Below are 10975 nucleotides of genomic sequence, written 5' to 3' on the forward strand. Positions count from 1 at the left end.
TATGGAGCTGCTGCTTGGTGTCAGTGCTGCTGGGCACCTCAAAAGAGTTTCTCCATGCACTGAATACTTGCCTCTGGGAGATTAAGAATTTTGGTTTGCATAAATAGTTCATATTTTATTACTATAACTTACAAATCATAAATTTAATTCATTATTTATTTTATTATTATAATGTGTTATGCATTTTATACTTGCTTCTCTAACTCCAATTTGGACTGCTGGATTTGCTTTCCCAGGATGGAAGAACCCTTGTTTTGGGACAGTGTGCATCCACCCTCTGAGGAATTGACAAAGGCTTGAAACCCAGGTTTCTCCTGCACTATACAAAGTGAGGAAAATGCCATTGGTGATTATTACCTTGGGCTGAACTGAGGATGAGCAACAAAATCTGAGGAACACAGCCTGAAAAGGGGTGAATTTTTTTGCTCTCCCATCCTGGTCTCCTCTTTGCTCTCTCTTACAGAAGATGTTGGCCTGGATCAGTTTCTGTTTTTCGGAAGGGACCTTGCCCAGGGACACTGGAGTAGCTGAGAACAACTGCTGAGCAAGGACATTCCCCACTTCAGTTTGAGCAAAATACTGTTTACCCCATTCTCACTCATTTGCCTCTCCCATTTCCCTGTTTCTCACTGGAGGCGATGGCTGTCTGAGGCATGGGAGTAACAGGAGATCCCTCAGCTGCAACGGCTGTCAGACCGGCAAGGGCACACCGAGTCCCTCAGAGTATACCCAGGACCCTTGGAAATGTGCTTTTTACTACGTGATCCAGTTACCCTGCCCAAAGCCCCTTACACCCAGGGCGATGCCGCTGCATGCTCTCACATTCTTCATACACATACCCACACTGACTAGGGCACTCTGGTATTTGCTTCCAGGTGCCACTGCACAGCATGCTTATGCACAACTGGAGATGATCCTCTTCTTACCACCACCCTGTCACTGCTCTCAGATACAAACAGAGGATCCCTATGGATATGAAGAGGGAGGTCTCTAATTGTGGTTTCTGGTCTGAGATGTGCTGGTGCCAGCACAAGTGTCCCTCATTCATGGGAAAGCACACAAGGAAGAGGCTCAGCAACTAGACCTGTAGCTGCCTGAGCTCAGAAAGTCTCAGGGTCTCAACTGTTGGCACTCAGACTTGGCTTCCTTTGGGTGTCTGGCCACAGTTCTTTTCAGTCTTGCCTATCTTCCTTGCAGGAGAGACCAGAAGGCTTGGGCCAACGAGTTCTGCTTACGTTTGTTGACATGGATTGAGTGCTGGTTCCTCAGGACTGGTTTCTGCATATCTGTAAGGTTACTTACTCATCACAGACACCACCACCTGTGGTGAAAGCCCTGGTTCTCACAGTGGACCATGAGGGAAACTACAGCTTTCCACTGCCCAGGCCAGATTTGTTAGTGGGACACTTGATGGCAACAAGAACAGGAAAGCTCAGGAGGGGGAGCCCAGCTAAGCAGCCCTGGTCATGGCACATGTGTGAAGGTAACTCTGACGTGCCTGCACAAACCATCCTGGCTTCCCATACTTGTGGTTTTTGAGTCCTCCCACTTTTAAATCAGACATTTAACATTTGCTGCACCTGTCTTTGCCAGATACATAGTATGCACACAGTGGATCCAACCCATATCAGCAAACCTGCTATGCACTGGCAGCTGCTGTTGGCGCCTGCATTTCCAATTGAGAGCCAGATGCTTTTGTCTATGCACTTGTGCCTTAACATGGCATTGGAGCCAATGTGCTGAGGGCTGTTTCTACTGCGTGAAGAAATTTGTGGTGGAGCCACTTTTCCCTTGAGTTGGTTACAAGACTGTTTCCTCAGATGGCTCAGAAGCCAAAGATCAGAAGGCAGTTCCTTTGTTTGTCCTTACCAGCTCCTGCCACACAGAGCTCAGCTAAAGAGGCTCTTAATTTCAATTTTCCTCAGAGACACATTCCCTGGTTTCTTCCCAGACCACAGGATCGAATAATCTTTTGTTCCTTTGTTTCACAGATTCTCCCATCTTTTCTGCTTTTTCTTTCATATATTTCCAGCATGCACTGAATGTTGGCCATAGTTGGTTATTCTGTCACATGTGTCTTGTATGTCTGCTCTGCTACAGGCATTGACTTGCTCCTGTGTTTGGGATGCAGTTTGCTATTGTTTGTATGGCCTAGCTATGTGGAGATCCCCTATGGAACTATCTTAAATAAGGGATGACAGTTAGTCAAATACAAAGCCATGTAAAGTAAAAAAAGGCAAGTTATTTGAAAACGGGGCGAACAGGAGGCTGGAAAGCAGTGCTGAGGAAAGGGACCTGGGGCTCCTGAGTGATGGCAAGTTGAATCTGAGTCAGCAGTGCCCTGCCAGCTAGGAGGGCCAACCCTGTCCTGGGGGCATCAGGCACAGCATCGCCAGCCAGGCAAGGGAGGAGATTGTCCCACTCTGCTCTGCACTGGGGCGGCCTCACCTTGAGTGCTGGGGGCAATTTTGGGGACCATACATTGAGTGACTGAGGTTTGTTCTGCTTGGAGAAGAGACAACTGAAGAGAGACTTCATCACAGTCTTCAACATCCTCATGAGGGGAAGTGGAGGGGCAAGTATCAATCTGTTCTCTCTGGTGACCAGTGACAGGATCCAAGGGAATGGCCTGAAGCTGTGTCAAGGGAGTTTTAGGCTGGATATTAGGAAAAGGTTCTTCACTCAAAGGGTGGTTGTGCACTGGAACAGGCTCCTCATGGAAGTGGTCACAGCACCAAGACTGCCAGAGATTAAGAAGCATTTGGACAACAGTCTAAGGCACATAGTGTGATTCTTGGGCTTGTCCTGTGTAGAACCAGGGGTTGGACTTGATAATGCTTGTGGGTCCCTTCCAACTCAGCAGCATAGTCTTAAATGTTTGCTCACAACTGTCCCAGACTGCTCATCCAAAGTTAAAAGGAATGTTTTGCTTTGATCCCCATGTTCTGTTTCACATAGAGGGATGACAATCCTTCACTTCACTAGAATAGAAAGATGAAGAAATGCATGTGAATCTCCCAGGTATTATAATAGTGAGATGCATATAAAAACCGAGGAAGAAGCTGAAGGTTTTTCCTTTGATAATGGGACGTGGGTCAGGCGAACATTTGGTGAAGAAAAACTCAGTTCTACCATGATTTTTTTCTTTCTTTTCCTGCCAAACATTCAGCCCATCTCCTGATATTGTGAGACATGGGGGAATGGTTATGGTAGAAGGAATCACGCCATCTCCACCACACTACAGCAGAAGAGATCCCCTATTCACCAGGGAGAATCTACTGACGGAAGCTCCAATCGGTTTAAGTTCACACTCTGCATGCATAAGCAGAGCAAACTTGGCAGGCTGAACAGTCTGTCCCTTAGGAATATTGACAGACGAATAGAAACTCAATTACCTTGCCTTTTCATTCCAGCTGGGTTACTTGTGCTGTGTAACTAAGTACATCAGCATCTGGAGTCACTCTGAACAACAGGAGAAAACATTTTCTGGTGTTGAAACTAGAATTTTGTACAGCATTTATAACTTGCAAAAAGTCAGGAGGCTGGCTGTGTTTGTTTCCCACCATCCTGAAAAAAAACAAACAAACCAAAACCAAGGCAGAAGGGTCACCATTGCCAAGGGCTGGGGTTTCTTCTTTTGGTATCACTAAAAGGCTGATAGCTATTTTGTCTATGAGCCTGCACAACTGAAAGATGTCAAACCAGCTCCTGAATTTTCCTTACCATTCTTCCCACCACCATCATCTTTACTATCCATCAACCTGCCTCATTGCTGAAAGCTGAAAACACAAAGGTAAACATTAGTTAACGAGGTTCGCACTCGGGGTGGTAAACAAAACTGCCCTCCGTGCCTGTGAGCTCTCAAAGGGAAACTCTGCTGCAGGAAAACAAATCTCGGCACAGTAAGGACAGGTCTGCCTGGGGTGGGGTGTGTGTGCAGAGAATGGGAAGAATATTTTCATTTTTCTCATTTCATAATTAGGGAATGATGAGGTACAAAATCTTTCCTAAATATGTCCCTCCAGTTAGAAAATACATATTTGCCTTATCTTTGTTTTCATTGTAGCTAGAAGCAGAAGTTGATGCTAATCTGATTCCTTACTCCTCTGTAGTTTGGGGCATTTCAAATACATATTTTTTGTCCGGAGATTTTGTCTCAAATGGAGACAGTTGAGACTTTGTCTTGGACTAAGAGAATCAAGACTTTGTCTAAAATGCAATAATATGGCGCATGCTAAACAAAACAAGTCTTTGTGTATCATTGTTATCAAAACATTGTAGCAGCAGGAAATAGCTAGACATGGACTTTCCTTTGCTAGTTAACTGCTACTATAGATCTGTTAAAGTTCAACTCATTATACATTTAAATCCTATTACAGTAGCTGAATGCTTTGACAAAGAAAGAAACAGCCTGTAAGACAGTTCTTTGCAAAATAGTAGTGTGTATATTAAATCAGTATGTTCTCAATTTACCGCATCCTTCATTCAGTCCACACTTCTCTGAACGTGACTTTCACTCCTGCACCCAGGCGTGACCTCCTCCCGCCTGCCTAGTGGAGCATCGCCAGCAAGCAGGCAGGAACCCCCCCGGCAATCTGGCCCCCTCGGGAGCTGCACGTCAGGGTCAGGTCCACCCCTTCGGTATCGGTCACCAGAGCCGGGCTCAGTCCCAGTCTTTCAGGAGCTACTGGGAGTCATTGGTCAGAGGAAACCCCACACAGTTTAACGCCTGTGGCAGGGTCTGCTCTTTCTTTCGGTGCTCTCCCCTCCACAGGGTTATGGTCTGAAACAAAAGCAAGCTCTATAAGAACAGATCACCCTAGGCATACATTCAGGGATGGATTTTTTTTTCTTCTTCTGGTGCTCAAGTCAGGGAAACTCCTCTGAAGATAATGGAGCCAAACCAACACAAGTCAAAGGAGAATCAGACTGTAGCTCTGAGACACCTATTCCTATTACTTCCTAGAGGATTTTTTTTTCTGCAAATATATAAATCTTTGTATTAGCTGAATTCAAAGATCATAAAGCCCTAATTGTATGTGCAGACTACTAAGGCAGTGTGCTGCTGATGCATAAAACACGCATAGATAGTACACAAATACACTCAGCCTGGGCTTAAATTTAGCTTCAACCACACAAAAGATAGCTTTATAACTAAGAATGATGGGAAGAAAGATCTCATTCCAGACCAGATGAACAACTCATTTTTTCACTGATCCTGGATTTGCCTGACCGGACTCAAATGTGACCTAAGACATTTCTTAGTTCTTTGGAAATTACATCAACATACTTGGGCTGGAGATGCCACAGTTAGGAAAAAAAAAAATAGAGGGATTCTATTTTTAAAATTCTGCTGTTCCTTTTTAAAATAGATCACTGAAGCATAACTTTTACTATAGTTGTAATTTTTCAGGCTAAGCAAACTCCAGTAATTTCATAAGCAGTGGGAACAAGGGGTCACTTGGGGCCAGCCAGAAAAAAAAATTAACTCTTTGCTCTTTTCCAGTACAAGTTTTTGTCATGTTAATATTTTTGAAAAGAGTCAGCTTATAAATGAAAAGGTAAGCTTTTCCTTGCAAGAAAACACAAACTGAAAAAAAAAAAAAAAAAGTAGCAATAGTGATTTCAGAGTTGTATGAGAACATTAATGAGGGAAGAGAAACAAGGGGAGTTCAGCTGTGCATTTTCTCAGTACCTATCACTAGAGCAGGACTAGATTTTGCTAAATGACATCTGTCACTAGACAGCTGCTGTCATCAGGAGACTGCCAGGAGCTACAAACACCTTTCAGCAGCAGGAGGCTATCAGCCTTGGCAGTGTACAAGCTTTTCATGACTTTGCTTGCCTTCAGTGGTGAGAGCTCCAAAGCCTTTCCCTAATAATATTGCTGAAAGTCTTCAGTTTAGAGGGGAAGAAAGCCTTGTTACAGCAGCATGACCTGAGTCTCTTGAAAATTTAACATGAATAGCATAGATCCTTGTTTCGTGATTGTTTTGTATCAGACAGCTAGACTTTCATGAGTTTTCATGAGTGTTAGGTGATTTTTAGATGTTACATTGTATACAAATATGCAAATAACCCCGAAATATACAAACACCCTCGAAAAACCCAAGCACAGGTAGATAGGCTGTCCTTGTCATTAAGGTGTGTTTAGCAAAAGGATGGACTCCCCCCAGCCCAAATTCACACCTTTGAGCATTGGCCATTTCACTGATAAAATCCTTCGGGGTAAAACTCCATCTTTACTTAACCTGCCGGTTGTAGCTCAAGTTTGCTGATTTCAACTGGGGCTCCACTCACATTTATACAGAAGCTATTTGCCATCCTCCTGGCAAATCACAGGCTAGATGATTCTTTTCCCCCATACTTTTCAAGCATGGGAATAGGGTTAAAGAACCTATTGATTTCCCAAGTGGCTTCCAACGGGGTAATGATAGTTTGGCCCTGGAAAGGCTTGGCATCTGTAGTTTGAGAACCAAACTGGGGAAGCTAGGATAGGTGTTCAGGCTGTGAAAACACCAGCTATCTTCTGTTTGTTTGTATCTACATTTACCTTGGGATAAACAGCTCTCAGCAGAAGAAAATGCAATTTGTTTAAGTATTTCAGCCAAAGGACAGCAATTATAACAATATGGCACTCCTTTCCCTACCTTCAAAGCATTTGCTAGTGTCAACAACTAGGACCTGAGACCAAGTCCCGAGGCTTAAATGTCTCCTAACTGAGCCAGCTTGACACTTAAGAGATCTACTGTTATGCATTAGATATTGTAAAAAGTTACAAACACTTTCTAGTTAGAGCTTTTTTTTGTCCCATTGACTATGGAATAGACACAGTGCAAAGATGTCACACTGCAATGATGTTGTAGACTCCTCCTTGAGAAATGAGCTGCTCCATGCTGTAACTGCAGAGTGTGATCAGTGGATATACAGGACACCCATGAATCTTTAATCACAAGCCATCCCTGCAGTTCAGTAGCATCCTCTGAAACATACACAGCTCCTCACTTGTCAGGAATTGTGTTGCCTTAATAAATCACATTAAAAAAATCTTTAATGGTATTTTAATTTTAACAGCACTGAGCATGCATTGTTTCTAGGAAAAAAAACCAAAAACCCAAAAAACCAAAACCAGATGTAAGGATTTGAAGTAAAAAAACCTTGGTGGTCTGGAAGTGTATACCAGGAAGGAACACCCCATAGCCACACCTTGCAGTAGCTTCTGATGTTGGCATTGACAAAACAAAAGGGAGCCTTCTCCAATGTAACAAAGATTTCTATGAGTTGATCAGAACATGCAGAACTGTTTGAGCAAAAGTCTCTTTTATATAAAAATGTCTGCTGTATATAAGCTATTACAAAGAATAATTTTTAAGGGCTCATTCAAAAATAAAGTTCTTTCATGAAGAATAAATTTCTGCTTATAAAGAAATTTCATACAATTTCTTTATAAGTAGAGATTGAATAGTGTAATGTAAAGGTTAATTGTTTGTTGTGTATCTGTTACTGAAAAAGTTCTTCTGCTAAAAGAGAAGAGGAAAAAAAATAATGCCTTCATCCTCTTTGCTTCTTTTTACTTTTCAAGTTTTCTATATTTTCATTTTTGCATTTTGTTTCTAAAAAGCAGCTTAAATATTGTGCCAAAATGACACTTGTGAATGACCCAAATTGGTGCAATCAAGTGGCTCAATGAAGATCTGTTGTGTTCAAAGACAGCAGATGGATCCTACATGAAACACTTCCCTGAAAATCTAGTCACCGCAGGCAATGGCTATTTTGATTTTTATAACCTAAATAGTGCCAGACCACCAGTCAGATGAGAAATATGCAAAGAAAAAAATCGAAGATATTTTAAGGAACTGTAGTGTGGGGACACAGTAAATTTGGCTTTAGGACTTCCAGTATCAGAAGCTGGCAGAAGTCACATACGGTAAAACATTTTGGAAAAAAAAGAAGCCATGCTTTTAGCTGAATTCTGTTTGAAACAATTCATCTCCACGTTGCTGCTGCCAGTCATGATGTTCTTTGAGATTCAAGTTAGAATCTAATAATCTCTAATCTCTGTATTGCAGCCATTCCCATAATTTGCCTCAGATATCTTGCACATTCTTTTAACCTCTTCTTTTGCATTCACCCTTTGCCTCCGTCCTCATATGCTGAAGAAGGTGAAGAAACTCAAGATGATCACAGGGACAGATATGGGTTTCTATCCATAAAGAGGACACTGTAAGTCACATGCACCATTTGTATTTCCCTAGCCCTGTCTGCCAAAATCCAGCCTGGTCCCAGGTTGTCAGCATACATCACAATAAAGTTTACAATGCCATTTCTATGTGGATATCACAGCGTAGACACCAAAGAGAACTGGAGCAGTGCAGGGACAGAGCTTTGAAGTGTGACTGTAAGAAATCTAGTGACAGGAAGAGATGACTTGATGCAATAGGGTACTGCTGGTTCCTGAGGTGACCAGTTTATCCAAAGAAAGTGGGTACAGTGGGAACCTGAGGGCAGATTTCAAGCTGAAACTTTGAGCCTAAATGCTCTCTTATCAGAAAAAAGAGAAAAAAAAAAAAAAAAAAAAAAAGCTGTCCTAGGGGATGTAGCCAAAGGGTAGATGGGTAGATGGGCAGTGCTTTCTCTGTCCTTGGGTGTTGTTTACAGGAGAATGTCAAAATAAAAAAAAGTAAATAACTGGCCTCTGGCCCAAGTAAAGAAGCCGGTTTGCGAGCTTTCTTCTGCTTGCATTTTTTTTGTTTGTTTGCTTCATTTCTTTTGTGGGGTGCTCCAGTTGTCTGGGCACGTTTCCAGGGGTTGTGTGCTTTGCCAAGTGGCAGCTTCACATTCTCAGACAGGCAACATCCTGGTTCCACCCTATCCTGAATGTGCTGTGCTCACACACCCTCATCTACCGTCAAGAACACTTTATTTCAGAGAGATGTTTGGTGAAGTTCAACTAAATCTGCATTTCTCCCATGAACTGGCCTTATTTAGTGTACCGGCACCTATAAATAGGAGCTGTAGCTTGACATAGCAGTGTTGTAGCCTTTGGAGAGATCCCAGAAATAGAGATACTCCCCCAGTATCATCCCCCTGTGCACAGGCTCTTTCCACAGCCAGATTCACAGTGTCTCCTCAGGCATCATTTGCTGTTGGTGCATTGTGGCGTAGTTTGACTTGAGTGACAAGGGACTTCAACTGATTAGAAATTACATGGATCACTGTCACATTCTCCAGCAGGGCAGAGATTTCACCTGTGGACCATCGCCCATAGACATTTACTGTCTGCAGGACTGGCCCAGAAAAGGAAGGAAAAAAAACCAGAGATGCAAGGTCTAAACAGAAAGGAAAATGTTTACTTACCTGTGTAGTAGATGAAAAAATAAGAACAACTTAAATTTTACAATACTGCCCCGGAACAGGGATGTATAATTCAAGGGAGAGATGATGAATCCACAGGTGTAAAAGCCAGGGAGCAGGAGAAGGCAGCGGGGCGACAAGGGGAGGGCTCAGCCCAGCAAACACGCACCCTGTCCCCAGTGCTGAGCTCTGTTTCCGGACAGCCATGGGCAGCGGCGGGCTGGCTCCCGCAGCCCCGCTCCCGAGGAGGGGAGAGAGCAACCAGCACGTCCAGGGGACAGAAACTCACTCCGGTGGGTGCCACGGACCCCTCAGGCCCCGCCCCGGGCGCTCAGCGCCAGCGGCCGCGGGCCCGGCCCGGCTCCCCGCGCTCTCTGGGCCGCTGGGCGGCACTGCGGCAGCGCGGGCCCGGTCCCCGGCCTGAGGGGACTTGTTTGTTCGCGAGGCACTGGCGCTTGTGGGAATCAGTGAAAATTATTTTTATATATATAAAATATATATATATATTATTTATATATATATATATATAAAGTTTTAGGCGCAGAGGGAAGGTTCCGTGAGAGGATGACATCCGTGGCGCTACTTGGGTACGGCCGCGAACCCCGGTGGCCCTGTCCCTTTATCCCCCGGGAGCCCGGGCCACCGCCGATGGATTCCCCCGGCTCCCGGGGGTCCCCCCTCGCAGCGCTGGAAACACGTTCTAATGTGTCTCCCACACTGAGGCAGTGCCGACATGGAGGGTTTGTCGGGATTTCCACGGGAAGGACAGAGTGACAGGCGGCACTGCAGCGAGGAGAGGCGGCTGCCGTGTAGCACCACAAAAGGGCAAGGACGCCGCAGAGATGAAAAGCAGCATAAATACAGATAATAAACATTTCAGAAGAAGGTTTCTCTAAAATGATAGCAACAAAGGGATTTTAATAATATATTAATTGCTATATGAGGACGGTATATAAGTGGTACCAGTGACGTAGGAAGGGGTGAAGCTTCAACCAGCTTAACTGTGCTCTAGTAGGAAACACTTTGAGGGGATTTCTTAAGACTCTGCCTCAGTTTTGACTCAAGTTTGCCCGGGATTTTTGCTTATGCACAATATAAACCGAACAAAGATTTGCAATGGACCTGGTCTGAGAATTTCAATGAATACCTCCATTCTGCATCTGGGAGAAGAAGCAAGTGGCATCACTGCTGTGGAAGAAGAGTAGGCATGTCAAAAGGCTGAGAGAAGCACCCACTGATACCAGACATCCTAACATCAGCACCCCAGAACTTCCTAAGATCTGGCAGAAGCTTGTCATTAAAACTCACTTTCAGAAGACCTGGAAGTCCAGGGGATCTCCAGGGGGTTGAAAAAAAGTTCATGCTGAAACAGTATTTTGAAAGATACACAGAACAACCCTGGCAATCCAGGCAGTGAACTTCTGTCCAGCCCTGACATTACTTGGATTCTTCTGGCTGCGGGTCTAATGGAAGTCCATAGCCTGAAATGTGTGCTGCCCAAAATGACTGTGTTAATAAATACCAAGAAAAAAGGAAGTATGTTATTTATACTAAGTGACATGGATTTACAGAAAGCAGATTTTGCTGAGATAATATTTTACCTTTCTCAGAAGAGTAATAC

General features: G+C 43.9%; 1 long non-coding RNA gene across 1 annotated transcript; it reads right to left on the bottom strand.

Moving 5' to 3' along the window:
- Positions 1 to 2894: 2894 nt before the first annotated feature.
- On the bottom strand, positions 2895 to 9706 carry LOC138105029 (uncharacterized). Its single transcript, XR_011148359.1, has 3 exons — positions 9358 to 9706; positions 3396 to 3567; positions 2895 to 2981 (listed from the first exon to the last, which is right to left on the bottom strand). It is a non-coding gene; the product is annotated as an uncharacterized lncRNA (long non-coding RNA).
- Between the last annotated feature and the right edge of the window lie 1269 nt (positions 9707 to 10975).

Source organism: Aphelocoma coerulescens, chromosome 2, assembly GCF_041296385.1.
Source record: "Aphelocoma coerulescens isolate FSJ_1873_10779 chromosome 2, UR_Acoe_1.0, whole genome shotgun sequence".
Lineage (NCBI taxonomy): Eukaryota > Metazoa > Chordata > Aves > Passeriformes > Corvidae > Aphelocoma > Aphelocoma coerulescens.